The sequence below is a fragment of the Pangasianodon hypophthalmus genome, chromosome 16 (genome assembly GCF_027358585.1).
Source record: "Pangasianodon hypophthalmus isolate fPanHyp1 chromosome 16, fPanHyp1.pri, whole genome shotgun sequence".
Lineage (NCBI taxonomy): Eukaryota > Metazoa > Chordata > Actinopteri > Siluriformes > Pangasiidae > Pangasianodon > Pangasianodon hypophthalmus.
The window spans coordinates 20,185,188-20,200,146 of record NC_069725.1 but is presented as its reverse complement, the minus strand read 5'-3'; the positions used below and the strand labels follow the sequence as shown (position 1 = coordinate 20,200,146).

The window sequence follows — 14,959 nt, the reverse complement described above, 5'->3', positions numbered from 1 at the left end:
GAAGAAAAATCTGGAATAAGGGCTCGAAGCTCTGAAACTTTAAAGAAAGATTAACACCTAAGACCAGCTATCTGTAGTTTGTGCAGTGAGCCATTGCAATTCCAATAATACTAAAGGTCATTTGGTGCACTTTTACCTAATGAGGTCAAGTGAACGATGTCTAATCAGGGCTTTACAAATCCCTTCATTCAAGGCTAAGGTCACTATAAAAGCCATTCTTTGCCCAAGAAGTAAGTGAGACACCCACTGCTGTGCTGCCAGCGTTTTCACTAAAGCAGCTAGACTTTGACATGCCCTTTGGCAGGATCCAGGATCCAGAACCGAGCTTGTTTCTGGCAGACTGGAACAGGTTTTCTTCTAGGATTGCCCTGTACTTGGCTCCATCAATCTTCCCTTCAACCCTGACCAGTTTCCTAGTCCCAGCTGATGAAAGACATCCTCACAACATGATGCTCCCACCATCATGCTTCGCTGGGGGAAGATAATGTTCTCAAGGTGATATGCAGAGTAGGGTTTCTGCCAAACTCAGTTCTTTATCCCAAGGCCACAAAGTTCAATTTTGGCCTCATAGGTCTTATGCAAGTCACTGTATGAGACTGACTTTATGCAGCTGGCCTCAGCGCCTGCACAACATAAGCAAGTTGACCTTAGCCAGCAATGTAAACTCACCCATTACGCCTGCTCTTAGCTTACTTGGATAAAAGATTTTGGAAATGTATCTAATTAGTTGCATGTAAAAGGCCTTGGTGAAGGACCCAACAGCAGTTCTCGGACAGTCTTAAAATAGCAAATAACCCTAAACACTGAGCTTCGACTGTTCTAGGAAGCCTGACTGCAGTGCTTGTTTTTTGTTTATTATTATGTTTTGTACTACAACAATGTTAGAATTGTCTAATCTGATTGGTCTCCCGTGTCAGAACTCACTTTATCTGTCATGGCAGAGTCTTCAGGACAGAGAAGTTTGTGCTTCAAGATGTGCCGTTATGGCGAAATAATCTTCAGGGTGGTAACAGCACTCTGATCTCTCCATCGTACCACCCTGAAGTTGATTATTTTCCTAATACAGGACATCCCTTTGTGTTTTCATCCTTAAAGACTGAATTTCAGTCCAACAAAGAATGCATTTTTTATTAGAATACTACATTTGGTAGCAATACTATTTAAAGGCCTGTATTGTTAAGGTGCCAAACTGGCATTAAATCTGGCCTTTAATAGAGATGTGAGCCCCTAAGTTTTTTTTTTTTTTTAAACAACGTCCCGTTGTTAATTAATTCAGAACTCCTAGGAAATATTTGGCAAGTTGAAAGATCAGTGAAAATCATTCCACCAGTAAATACACCAGTGGGCTGCAGTGGGGAAAAATAAAACTGAACAATTCACAAAAGGCTTGTGCTGCCACATATTATGTGCAGTGTGTTTACGTAAGCAGTAATGGCTGATTTTTAACTGAGCTACAGTCAAGTACGGGCAAGTCTGCCTAAGGCTGAAAAAAGTATTGGCACATGATACACTTATGTGAACTTGTCATTTCTTGCTGTTGGGTAGTTGGTATGTACACACCATTTGTTTATGTGAGTAAAAAACAATGATGATAAGAACGTTTGAGAATTGCATGGCATGATGTGTTAATTGGCCAACCATAAAAATAATACAAGCCTAAAAATACACTGGCCACTATATTAGGAACACCCATACCCCTGCTCATTTCTGTAGTTATGTAGTTAACCAATCATGTAGTAGCAGCACGATACATAAAATCATGCAGATACAGGTCAAGAGCTTCAGGCTGCTTTGAGCTGACAGGAAGGCTACATTAACCACATTTTACAACTATGTGTTCTAACAATGTTCTGTCATACCCAGCATGAACTTTTTCAGCAACTTGTGCTACAGTAGCTCTTCTGTGGGATCGGGAAAGACGGGCTAGCCTTTGCTCCCCACACACATCAGTGAGCCATGGGCGCCCATGACTTGTCGCCGGTTCACCAGTTTTCCTTCCTTGGACCACTTTTGGTAGGTACTAACCACTGCATACCAGGAACACCCCACAAGACCTGCCATTTTGGAGCTTCTCAGACCCAGTCATCTATCCATCACAATTTGGCCGTTGTCAAAGTCGCTCATATCCGTATGCTTGCCCATTCTTCCTGCTTCCAACACATCAACTTTGAGAACTGACTGTTCACTTACTGCCTAATATATCCCACCCCTTGACAGGTGCCATTGTCACGAGATAATCAGTGTTATTCACTTCGCCTGTCAGTGGTTTTAATGTTATGGCTGATCAGTGTACTCTAATAAGGCACAGGGTGATATTTTCATTTTTTGCAATATTTACATAACATTTAATCACAATTTAACATTATTTTTTATAATTTTATAACAACCTTAATTTGCTTACCTGTATACTCTTGCTACCTTCTCGGCTTAGATGAAACGCAGACTCTTTAAATATAGAGAAAAAAATAAGGCCAATTTACCCTAAAGGAGGAAAAATGTAATACGTGTGTGTAATATGTGCTTTGCTGCTGATTAGATACCAAATATTCATAAAATGACTCATGAACAGCTTTATCCCTTCAGCTGTACTCATGCTGAACTCAGCTTCTAAGCATTAACTACCAGCCTCCACCTAATACCTAAACAGTAAAATCAGACGCCCTAGTACACTGTATTGTACATTACTGCCATCATCTGCAATTATCTGTCATTACTAGTTATTCATATCAGACTGTTATTTGCACATTATTGCTATTTGCACATCTGCATGCATCATGCTGTTTACCTCTACCTGTATACTGTTTATCTCAACTGTTTATTGCACCATAATTCTTATTTATTTCATTTAACTTAATTGCCATTTGCATTACTGGTATGCTTCATACTGTTTACCTTTACGTGTACACTGTTATCTTAACTTATTGCACCATAACCTTATTATCTCATATAACTTATTTGCTATTTTAACTACTGGTTGGTTGCTAACTGCATTTCATTTTACTCTGTACTCGTATTTTCATTTTATTTTACTCTGTCATTGTCAAAGTACGAGTACAATCAAGTTGAACCGAACCTAACCTGAATACACGTGCAGGGTTACTGTAGCACCTGCGTCACACATCATACTGCTGCTCTACAGTCCGAGCAAGACTTTATAAATGAAGTAACAGAAAAACTAGCAGTTTTTTAAAAGTTGCTTTAATAGAGACACTGTACTTACAGCATATTACATGCCTGAAGACTTTAATAGTAAAAGATTCTGATGTTATGTGATCCAGAATATTTTATAACAACACACGAGACAGATTTCAGAGGGTTTTTTTTACTGATACAGACTTGGCATAGTTGGTTACAATATACTCAGGTCTAAATGTGTAGATCTTCGGAGATGTGCAGTAGAGCAGATGAAAACAGAAAAACTATGCTGCTAATAGAGATGAGCTTTAGATGTACATTGTGGTGGACTCCAGCCAGTCTACAATATTTGTAACTTGTCTCCATTTTTCATTACAGAAAATATACAATAATATACTCTTCAAGTAAAAATATCAGCTCTGGTTTAGTTTTTTTCTTTTTAAATTGGCAAATCAATCAGGCAAATTCAGCTCCTCAGACAAAGGCGATGAGGTGAAGCAGCTCAGCATCATCCACATGCTAACATCAATACAGCTCTGGAGCCTGCACAGAGATGAACAATTTTTATAGATTTATAGTTATCATTATATTTAAGGTTGTTCACATAATTCTTAAGTAAAGACTGTATTTGGTCTCAAAAGCATTTCAATCTGTAACACACACATGTTGTAAATTGTTTTATATAATTTATTCATTCCTTCTAAGTTGAATTCAGATCTGGAGTATTTTTTATAATGGCATACAACCTAAACATCACATCATATGAGGCCTGAATGTTTTAGAAACCTATTCTGAACAGAAGTTTGAATGGGTACTTTGAGAATGGGATATTTTGAAACCAACAGACATCTTCTGAGCAAGAATGTGCAGTGGTTTGAGTTCATATGTTGTGGTATGCGCATGCTGGCAAGCGAAATTGCTAAACATTTTTGTTCTGTTTGCTATTGGACCAAATATTACATGGTTGCTTACACAGATGGACATTTTTTTTCTATTTCTAATTTTCTGGCTGCTTTTCTTGTTTGTGCACTCATCGACGCAACAGCATGAACACATCTGAGAGAAAATTCACAGAGCTGTTAGGTGATTATCCACATCTGCATGAGAGGTCCAGAACAGAATTTAAAGATGTTCAAGTAAAGCTGGTTTAAGAATGACCCTCAAATCACTGCAAATCAGCATGCAGAAATCTATGTGATTAGTCTGACAAAACCATCGCGTCGGATGTCCTAGAAAGACGAGTGACTACATTGTTGCTGGTATTTCTGTTTTTTTTTTTTAGGTCTTTTAAAGCAATGGGTCATAAAGTGGGATCGGGAAAGTGGGGTCTGGAAAGCATAGCCAAGCATGTCAAGTATTGGCTGTGCTCTCTATGTGGAAGGGATGACATGCTCTCTCCCCTGTCAATCACAGTGACACCAGCCAATCATGAGCTTATGTATGCAGAAGAGGGCAGATAGCACTTTCCTCCAAAGTGTGTTACACTGCCCTGTGACGCAGCATGAGCAGTTTGGAAAGATGTTGGTTCACAAATTTAAAGGTTCATGAATTCAAAGGTTCACTTTTTTCCCATCCTGTATCCTTCCCCCTTCAGTGAATTATCTTTGCTGTTGGCTAGATTGCTGCAGCTAAACTGTAAATGTTGAAACCTCTGTGTAAATGTGGGGCCATTTACAGTTTGCAATATTGCAGACTGGCTTGATTTCTGCCTTATGGAAAATGTCAAGCAACAGTCACACAGTCACAAATTCTTCACAGTGTCACATATGGAGAACAGCTTATGTCCTAAACCTACGTGACCTACCGAGACGAGGACAGCTGGTATGATGAGGTTCCTCATGGGGTTCTTTTCACAGGGTGGGAAAACCAGGATCCAGGGTAAGGGTCATGAGGTCATCTCAGCCCTGCTAGAACACATAGTACTCATGGAATAACAAAGCAAGTCAGATGTACAGTCTACGTAGTAGACCAGTAGAAGAAAGACAAGGAAGAGAATGGATGGAAAAATAAAGTTGTAACTAAAAAAAAAAAAAAGTACAGATCAGGAATAATTTCTTACAACAATAAACTTCAGTTTTCATTTGTATGAGAAGCTTGTACACCACTGATGGAATAACAAGAGTACTTGCAAGTGACATCTTTGCTTCAGGGCTTATCCCTCTTTACAATTCACTTCTCCTTTCATCTAGTTCAGTAACGACATACAGTCTTATAAAACACTACGTGATCAAACATGCCTCTTATCCCATTATGAAGCATGACAGCATGGAAGAGCTTCACATTCTGCTGCTAGCAGCTTCCTCATGACACAAGTAATCAAGAATAGGCCGCACTAGTGAGAACCAACCTATCCTGGATTACTTGAACCAGGCAGAAGCCAAACACCATGCTTACGAGGATGCAGTGAAAAAACACTTGTGGCAATCATGACAAGTATAGTTGCTTATTTGCTGAAAATCAAAAGAGAAAAAAAAAATCTTTTGACAATATACATAGTTTACACATTGACAAATATAGAAATATTATCTATACAGAATGTATGCTTCCAGTGTGACATCACTATGCCTAGCATCACTGTTGATATAAATTAGCAAACGTAGATTTAAAAAATGAAATAGGCTAGCATTGCTAAGCCTGCTTTCTCTTTCAAGGTCTTATATACAAATGCCAAAATGCCTTTTTCTATTAAGCAGTAAAGCATACACTCCTTTAAAACGTGTTTGAAAACATATCTTTTTAATTTGGCATTTAACTGAAGGTGCTATTAAGTAGTAGTAGTAGCAGTAGTGGTAGTAATGCCAAGTTACTAATAGACAGTAGAATTTCTTAGACCTCCCATTCAATACCGTAAGCTGTCACTAAAAAATATTTTGGGTTTATTGAAACAAAAAAAAAATCTTTATTTGAATGCACACGAATTTGACCTTCTGAGCCACCAATGTGTTAGTTAGCCTCCATTATTCCCTAATATTTTAATAATATTATAATTCTAAAAATGAGAGTTTTACTCAAAAATTACAACTCCACCCCTAAGCTTTAGGTCCCAAGTTGTTCAGTTACCCATCTTAAAGCATATTTTTCACTGCTGTAAATGGAAAAAAAACAGGAACAGGAAAACGTTTGGTCGTTTGAACACAAGGGGGCGCACACTGTCCAATTTTGTTTCAGGAAAAATAAAAAAAACACCCCAGCTCACTTCCCATTAGTGACTCTGCTAATAAAAATATTTAAAAAAAAAAGTCTTCCAGTTCTCACAGAAAAACCACCATTTTCTTATGAAGTCCTACATGCCACATGTCCCCAGACACAGCGCAACCAGCACTGGGGTACAGGCTAAAGCAAAGATAATGTATTAATAACCTTATTGGGAGGCTTGGCTCCATGTTAGCGCTGATACTTTTGCAGATTTGAAGCTACAAAATGAAAGTAACCAAGAGTTTCTTTGTCAAAAGTGTCTTATTTGATATCTTAGTCATCATTGTATAAGCACAGGATACATTAACATGGATGTTTTAGTTCTTGGTAAAACATCCAACCAGTGTTATGGTGTTAGTACTAATTTTCTCCTGTTTTTTTTTTTTCTGGAATTTTGTCCTTTTACCTTGTTTTATATTACCTAGATCATTTGATTCTATTTCAAATATTATCACACATCCTGGTTTAAATGCTTAATCTGTTACAACACTAGTTTTAGTTGTAGGTTAGTCATAAATGTTAAGTAAATAGGTTGATTATTTTCTGTTTTCTTGGCTCAACTCTCGTATACTAAACTGTAAACTGACGGACATGATCTGTATAATTCTGAACAATTTCTATAATGTTTCTACAATTGCCAGATTGAGTAAATGATTCCCCAAAACTGAATTTATTTAGTGTGGTAATAATAATACGAATTTCCAGTTGAAGGCTTTCTCTGTATCCACATCTTTATGTGATGTATAGTGTATCAGGTTGAGAAGTCTGCACATGTTGGTGGCTGATTATCTGTCTTTAATGAAGCCTGATTGATCTGGGTGAATAACAGTTTCAATTCTAGCAGCTAATCTTGCTTCTAATATTTTGTCTCTGTGTTGAGTGATAATGGGCAATAATTGGAGGGTAACTCCTCAGTATTAATGCAACCACGTAGGATTAACACTGTTTTGAGTGACATGTCAATACCTTAAGCAAACTCCATACTCGCGTCTCATCCAGGTTCATGACCAGACTCATTTAACTGGGATCTACAAGCAAGATGAAAGCAACAAGAGGTCAGTGCCAGGAACTCATCAAACACCAGGTTTGTATTTCTAGTATCGCTGCACCGTGTAAAATGGTGAATGATTGTTTTAAACCATCAGCATGATGCTTCTGATAAATAATAATTACTATATATATATTAACTATGTTTACATGCACACCAATGATCCAAAATACATCTGTTAATCAGAATTATCATGATCCAACCAAGATCTTAGTTGACCTAGACTTAAAATAATTTACATTTGGAAATATAAACACACCAGTGACTCCAGGATATTTGTGATTTTTTTGTGGCACTTCATGCAAACATGGTGTCTTGTTCAGCTTCAGAAAGCGCAGGAAGCTCACATGTGGATAAACATATAGGATGCGTCTGACACTGCAGTTGAGTCAGACTACACTGGAGTCTATGTAAACGGGACTATAAATAGACTAGTTTGTTATACAACTCATTAGTTTGTTCTAGTTTCGTACAACTTGCAGCATGTGGAGATAGCGAAGATGGGGTAAAATGATTTATATGCATAAGTGAGCACGGCTCTGAATAGTGCTCCTGTGTATTCTCTGTCCAATTAATCTGCTAGATTCATTTCAGTAAGCAAAGGGAATGTTGCAGATTAGAAAGGATCTGCTCATCAGGCAAAAAAAAAAAAAAAAAAAAAAAAGAGTCATAAGATCTCATCATGCAAATTAGTAAAAAGAAGAAGCCCTATTTTCTGTTCGCCTTTATTTACTAAATCAGTAGGCCACTCAGTACAGACATGAGCCAGTTCTTGCTTTCACAAAAAGCCCGTTGTTCTTAATTACACAACGTGTGAGTATTTGAGATCAAGGTACAAATTTGCTTTTCTGCTTATGATGAAATCCAAACCCAATTCCACGATGATGTTTCCAACCAGAAATTCCCAATGCTTTGGATTTATTATAACAGCTAATAGGAAAAGCATTAAATAGTAATTAGTACTAAACATGTAATTAGCTGCATTCTTTTATTTTTCAGCTGTGCTTAATGATACATAATAGTGATAAATTTGGCAATTATGGGAAGCTTTTTGCAGCCACATAGCAACAGCTTGCTCTCTTTCTGATGGACCTGAAAACTAGGATCATCATTCAGAACTTGCATGTGAACAGATCTGTAAAATGGTGCTACCTTGCCAGCAGTACCGCTATCCTTAGGCTGGGCATCATGGGTAGTTGGCATTTACCGCTCGGCATCCTGAGCTTGAAGGCTTCAGTAAAAGATGTTTCGTCTCCAGTAATTTGAATTCAAGGAATTGTACACCTGACCCACAAGAAAACAAAGAAGAAAGATTTTATAAAAAGATTTTATAAACTATTTATATCACAGCACTGTTGAATTTTCAGTTCTGATTGGTCAGAAGATGTTAATTAAATTTCTATAACAGCAAGTCAAATCACAGGTCTAATGAGCTAATTCTACTACATTATCGTTTCTACAGAAGCTCCACATAAATGGATTAAAAACGTGCAATTGTTGATGTGGCTGAAGTTTTATTCATTTTAAGAGAGAAAATAAAAGAAGGCTGGTGAGGGAATGACTGTTTATAGCTGCTATAATGTAAGCGATAACAGGCGCTAACTTGTTTTATGGTCATTCCACAACATTAAACATAACTATAAATGTTTATATAAATGCAAAATGCTGTTCTGTAAGTATTAAAAATGATCAGCCTTGACAAATCAGCGTGGTATAAAATATCTGGAATAAAATATTTCAGGACATATTTCTGGTATTTCTGTTATCTGAAAATAATCATGTAGTTATAATAATCACGTAGTAAAAATAACTCTGCTTTGGGTCACTTCACACCACCACGTCATTGATTTTTTTCTTATAACAGCAAACCCTGTTGTGTTTTATTCCTTACAATATGAGCTTGTATGTTGCATGTGGGTGAGCTACAACCATTTCACTGCTAATTAAGTTACATAAAATTACATTAGGCATAAATGAATAACAAGATTTACCGTGATCCCTTTTAAACCCACCACCAGTCCGTGGCTAAATGACGAAACGAGTGCGAGAGTGCAAGCCCAGGCGTCTAAACTTATTACTACAATAGTGAGAACCTTCAAAGACAACATTTCAGTGGGTATTTCAAAACACTTGGCTATCGACTTGGCTATTGCATAATCACAAAATGCCTACACTATCAGCATGTGTGCTTAAATCAAATGAAAGCTTTTCACATTTGCACTTTAACCTTTTAAAAACCTTTTTAAAACCTTGTGTTTCTTTACCAGTGCTTCTCAGATCTTTCACTTTTTCAAATAATCACTGGTAAAGAAATGTAAGGATTGACCACCTGCTCTGAGCCAGAACTGGAACACGACGTAAGCTCCATTCTTTTTAATCAGTGAAACTCGTCCCCTGTGCTCAGTGTCCCCTCTCCTGCACAGAAACTCTAAAAATCTGTTTTAAATGAGGTTGCTGGCTATGGCTAGTATATGTTATATAATCGCAGAGGGTGGGAAAGCCCACACATGTCAGATGCAGCTTCAGTGCAAAACACACACACACACACACACACGAGCGCTCACACAAACACTCCCGCCATTTCATCACAGGAGAGTCTGGCAGGAACGAGCCCGTGCAGTGCATATGCCACAAAGCCAGAGCTCGCAGGCGCAGAAATGAGAATCATGTTTCATACAGTAACATCAGTGACAGACTTTCAGATGCATTATGGATGGCTTATGTGAATTTAAGGTCTCGGGCATATCTACATTTGCAAATAGTTTAATCAATGCACATGCTTTTTAGATTACATGGGAGGTTTGAAGAAAAAAAAAAAAAAAAAAAAGAAGAAGAAAAAAAGAAAAGACTCTGCAAAGTGCCCTGAATATCAAACAGTTCCATCTCTGGGGAAATCTGTTTGCACAGCAATCTACTGCTGCAAGCTCACATTTTTCTTTTCTTTTTTTTTTAACTTCAATATTCAGATATAATTCAAGATAATGAGTTTGAAATAACAGCACGAAGCCTTGTTCATTTCTCTCCCTGTCGTTCTCTTTGAGGTGTTTATATAGCCATAGGAATCATCTTATGTAACACATGAGCAGTGTGTGTAGGCTACTGTGTAGCGGGATGAAGGGAAAATGGCCCCCTGCGTCACCGCTTACTGTTCATGTGTCCATCTCTGCGCTCATTGATAAAGCACCACAGGCTCATGAAATGGAGGAATAAATGTGATCCATAATCACCTTGATCTACCACTCTTGATTGATCTGATATACGCAGATGGAAATAATATTGCACAATCATTAGGAGCAACGTAGGGAAACCTAGGAAGGGTGTTGGACCTTTCAACTAGATTTGAGTAGTCTACTGTAAAATCAACTCTGCTAAAAGAAAACAGATTCCCAAAAACTCATTATACCAAGTGTCAATATGTCAGTAATTGCAGAAGGTCAAATTAAAGAAAGATATAAAACAAAATAGTCACATCTAAGCTGCAAATAAATATATATTTATCTCACGCAGCTGTAGTTATCAGTATGCATATGTAAACTATATAAATTAGGGCTATTCTACACTCTCAACAGCATTTAAACCCCCAAAACAATAAATCTAACAAAACTGTTATTGTGTGCACCTCTGTATGAATAGCATTACAAATTTAAATCCAAAGAAACTTGAATAATAAAATGAAATACTGTGTGTAATGAGAAGGTAGTGTTAATATCAACCTGTAACACTGTAATCCAAGACGTCACAGCTTCTCTTGTAACTTATTACTTTCATAAGTTACTTTAGTGAGTGCCTTTACAATACAACAGAGAATAGTTTCGACTACGCCGCATTTGCTGGTATCATATTAACACAACACAAGATGATGCCAGACTCACAATTTTCAAGCTTTTTTTTCTCCTTTTAACTCGTAGATGCAGACTTGCATCTTACAGACACATTCTGTTGAGAAAACCTGTGGGCGATTTTGTGAAAGAGAATTTCATGGGGAGATGACTACAGCAGAAAAACACACAGAAACACCCATTTCTGTTTCTCTTACAATTCGTTTTAAACACAGCCTTTAGATACAACACAATGAAATGATGTGTCTGTTGGGTCAAAGTACGTTTAAAGAACAGAAACACCACCAAGCCGTGAATGGTATAAGACCCATTAGCAGGCTTTTCTATGCCACACCCTTTCTCCGCTTCTTATTCAGACTTAAACTTGTAACAATTAATTTAATTCTAAGCTGAATTCACACTGATTTTGGCTACTTGATAAATTACAAATAAATTTCCATTTGTCAAAACTTTTTCGAAGGCCAGAAAGGGACTTGATGGAGGTGCTATGGATCAGTTCACTTCATGAATCTGATTCTTTTTAGTGATCCAAAGATCCAGTTTAGTCAATCAATCTATGCAACTTTTAAGTGCATATCCACAAATATTTGCTGCTACAGCTTAATACCTATTGTTTTCTATATAATAGTCACTTTTTCATAGCTAAAAACAATATTACATGAACTCTTAATCCAGTTAAAATGTTAATAAGTAAAGTAGATAATATCCACACTGACAGCAGTACAAGTCAAACAGGACAACTTAGTGAAAATGTACATATTAAATCGTTTAATTTTGTCATTTCTATTAACATCTTATCTTGGTTTGCTGGATTCGGATCAATCTAATCCTGGGAAGATTCAAGCGAAATATAGATGAACATGAATTGTGAGATTGCAGTACTTACGCATTTGATTTACAGCTACCTGATTTAAACCGCTATAAGTTCTTAAGCAATGTTATTGCGTTACGTAACAACAGTAAGGGTTTTGCATGCACAGCCTAAACAGCACAGACTGTTCCGTCTTTTGCTTTTATCGCATTCGTTTTTGTGTGTATGCTAGACATTTAACCAATATACACTCACAAATAAACTTTAAACAGTAGTTCAAAAAGCATTTGTTTGCTAATCGTTCCTCAGTAAAGTAGACTGCCTGCTTCTTTTACATTTATATAGCCTAAAAACTACACAGCATGCACAATACTCTTTATAATTATAATTCTATATAATGTAATCTGTAATCGCCTCCAATATTTATACTGTAATGAAATTCTGAGTTGACATTTTTTAGTTTTTACTTCCTTCATTGACATGTTGGTCAACAGTTGATTCAGCGGTGCTTTAGTTCTTTAGTCTGTCCAGCTCTCTTAACTCCTCATCTGTTTACTTCGTTCAAACAGATCAGCTTTCAAAGCTTCAACTTTCATGCTACTTCCACCATCAACTCCATCACGCTTGTCATCTTATGTCATCTCATCTCATCTCATGCACGGCATCCTGGAACTCTGAATCCAACATTTACTTCTACATCCGATTTCTCCTTAACATGATGCTAGAAAACAGTTTTTAGGAGCTAACAGTAGAACCTGACTTATCACTTATGTTTGAGATTGTTCAAAGTATTAATTAAACTCCACTGTAACTGAGCTAGCAATGACATCAGAGCAGCACACAAGCACTTACATCTCACAGGAATAACAAAAATACAACACCAGCCAACAAATTAGCACCTGAATCGCTTAAAACATCACAAATATTTCATTCTAAGTGTATTTAATGTGTTTCAGGGTGGACTTTTCCTTTAAAAATATCGAGCAGAAATGGGAACATACTTCAGTAACACTTTGTTCAGAAGATCCTGCTGGAAAAAACAATAGAAACCATCACAGAAATTGTAATGGGTTCCACTAAAAAATGCCATTACAAACCATCAGCTAACCATTAAAACCTTTACCGGTCCTTAATGGTGTCCACTAGACATACCACCAAAAGAAGGAAACAAATTACCAGTAGAGACTCATAGGGACCATTAGAGTTTCCATTAAAAGCAATACAATTCCCATTATAACCATTAAAAAGGTACATTACAAATCCTGAGGATTTCTGGGTTTTTTTTTTTTTTTTTTTTTGCAGCAAGGAGTTAAAAGAGACCAATAATGTGACATGTAGTTTTGTTAAAAAACATCTCAAAAAAGTTTTTATTTATCTTTTTTTTCTTTACCACTACCTCAAAGAACTAAAGTGTACACAAACCTATGGCTAACCACAGGCTACAGTGCAACACAATACACCACAAGAACCACCCAAACGTTAACAAAGGTCACCAAATAACAAAGTTCAGCTAATAAAAAACCGAATAGGCTACTTATGAGAGACTGTGAGTAAAGGTAATGTTTAGGGATGAGGGTTTTTTTGGTAATTATCCGCAAATTTGTGAGTAATTAGCACTAAAGTAGGCTGAATTGGGGAACGCGGTTAGTTTTAAAATGGCAGAACATATCTTCACACAGGCTGTAAACCCGGACTGTCAACAACACTGTGCAGGCGGAGGGAGGAGGGCGTGTATGCTAGTGTAGCTAACAGCTAACAGCTAACGTGTGTGTGTGTATTTATTCCACCGCGACACCTTACACTGGCTCGGCTGGAGTGTGTTTTACACTTATTTTAGCACTCTTTTCTTAAGAAAATGGATGGAATGCTGAAGAAAATGGACGCTAACTGAAGTGCTGTGTTGTGTAAACATCTTCCAGCAAGTGGGCTACAGCAGGGTTACATTTGGGTGACATTTTGCTTCACAACATAAGGAGGAAAAACAACGTCGCCTCAAACGTGTAGGCTAAACAATAAAAACGACAATATAGGCTTTAAAACAACTCAGAAATATAACAAACGCGTAATTAGCAAACAACAAGCTAAACAGCTAGCCAAACAACTCTAAGGGAAAATAATAATAATAATAATAATAATAATCAAGACTCCTAATTATACATCATACAAATATATTGCAGTATCTGATATGTATCATTATTTCATATTCCTACTCCTAAACTAGTTTAACCGATGATTTGAATGTTTAATGTTTAATGTTATCTGACAGCAAAAGCAAGCCGAGAAAAGAAACGGTAAACAAGTCGCAGTTACTGAGCGCGCGCGCGCCACAGTGCTGCATGACAGCTCCACTGGCAAACCCAGTTACACACAAACTACAAGCACACGAAGCTGTCACCCCACACACACACACACACACACACACACACACACGAGGCACTGTCGCCTGACAGCATGCAGAAATAACGTACACGGTTCCAGGTTTGACAACACGGGCTGAGCGTGCTGACAGTGCGCGCGCGTGTCCTACCTGTTTTCCTCCGTGTCTCTGCACTTGCACCATGACTGAACTTTCCAATCCATCTCCGTGCAAACTCAGCACATCAGCCTTCAACTATAACAATTAATCACCATGAAAAAGAAAAAAAAACTAATCTCCGGACCGCAATCATAACAGAAGCAATAAATTATCTTTTTTTTTCTTTTTTTTTTTTTAATATATATATAAATATATATTTATTTCTAACTATGTATTTACGCTTTCCCGCCTTGTCTTCTGGTCCACATGGGAGGGGCCGCACACTTTGTCTCTTATCAGCTAAGCGTTCTCTCGGCTGCGCGTCCCAGCTGTGCGTTTTCGCGCGGGGTGTATTTATTTCTGCGCCAGAGTCGAGTCCGCTCCGACAACATGGAGAATCCGAGCGAAAGAAGGAA

The 14,959-nt window shown here is 37.4% G+C and overlaps 1 long non-coding RNA gene across 4 annotated transcripts; it reads right to left on the bottom strand.

The window, feature by feature from the left end:
* Positions 1 to 31: 31 nt before the first annotated feature.
* Positions 32 to 14,940, bottom strand: LOC113530699 (uncharacterized). 4 transcript variants are annotated; one of them, XR_008304307.1, is made up of 6 exons: positions 14,773 to 14,940; positions 14,556 to 14,639; positions 8,531 to 8,662; positions 7,297 to 7,358; positions 4,940 to 5,042; positions 32 to 3,678 (listed from the first exon to the last, which is right to left on the bottom strand). It is a non-coding gene; the product is annotated as an uncharacterized LOC113530699 (long non-coding RNA). The 4 variants fall into 4 exon arrangements; XR_003403167.3 differs by having other exon boundaries at positions 14,784 to 14,940; XR_003403168.3 differs by having other exon boundaries at positions 4,940 to 5,039; positions 14,556 to 14,936.
* Positions 14,941 to 14,959: the final 19 nt, after the last annotated feature.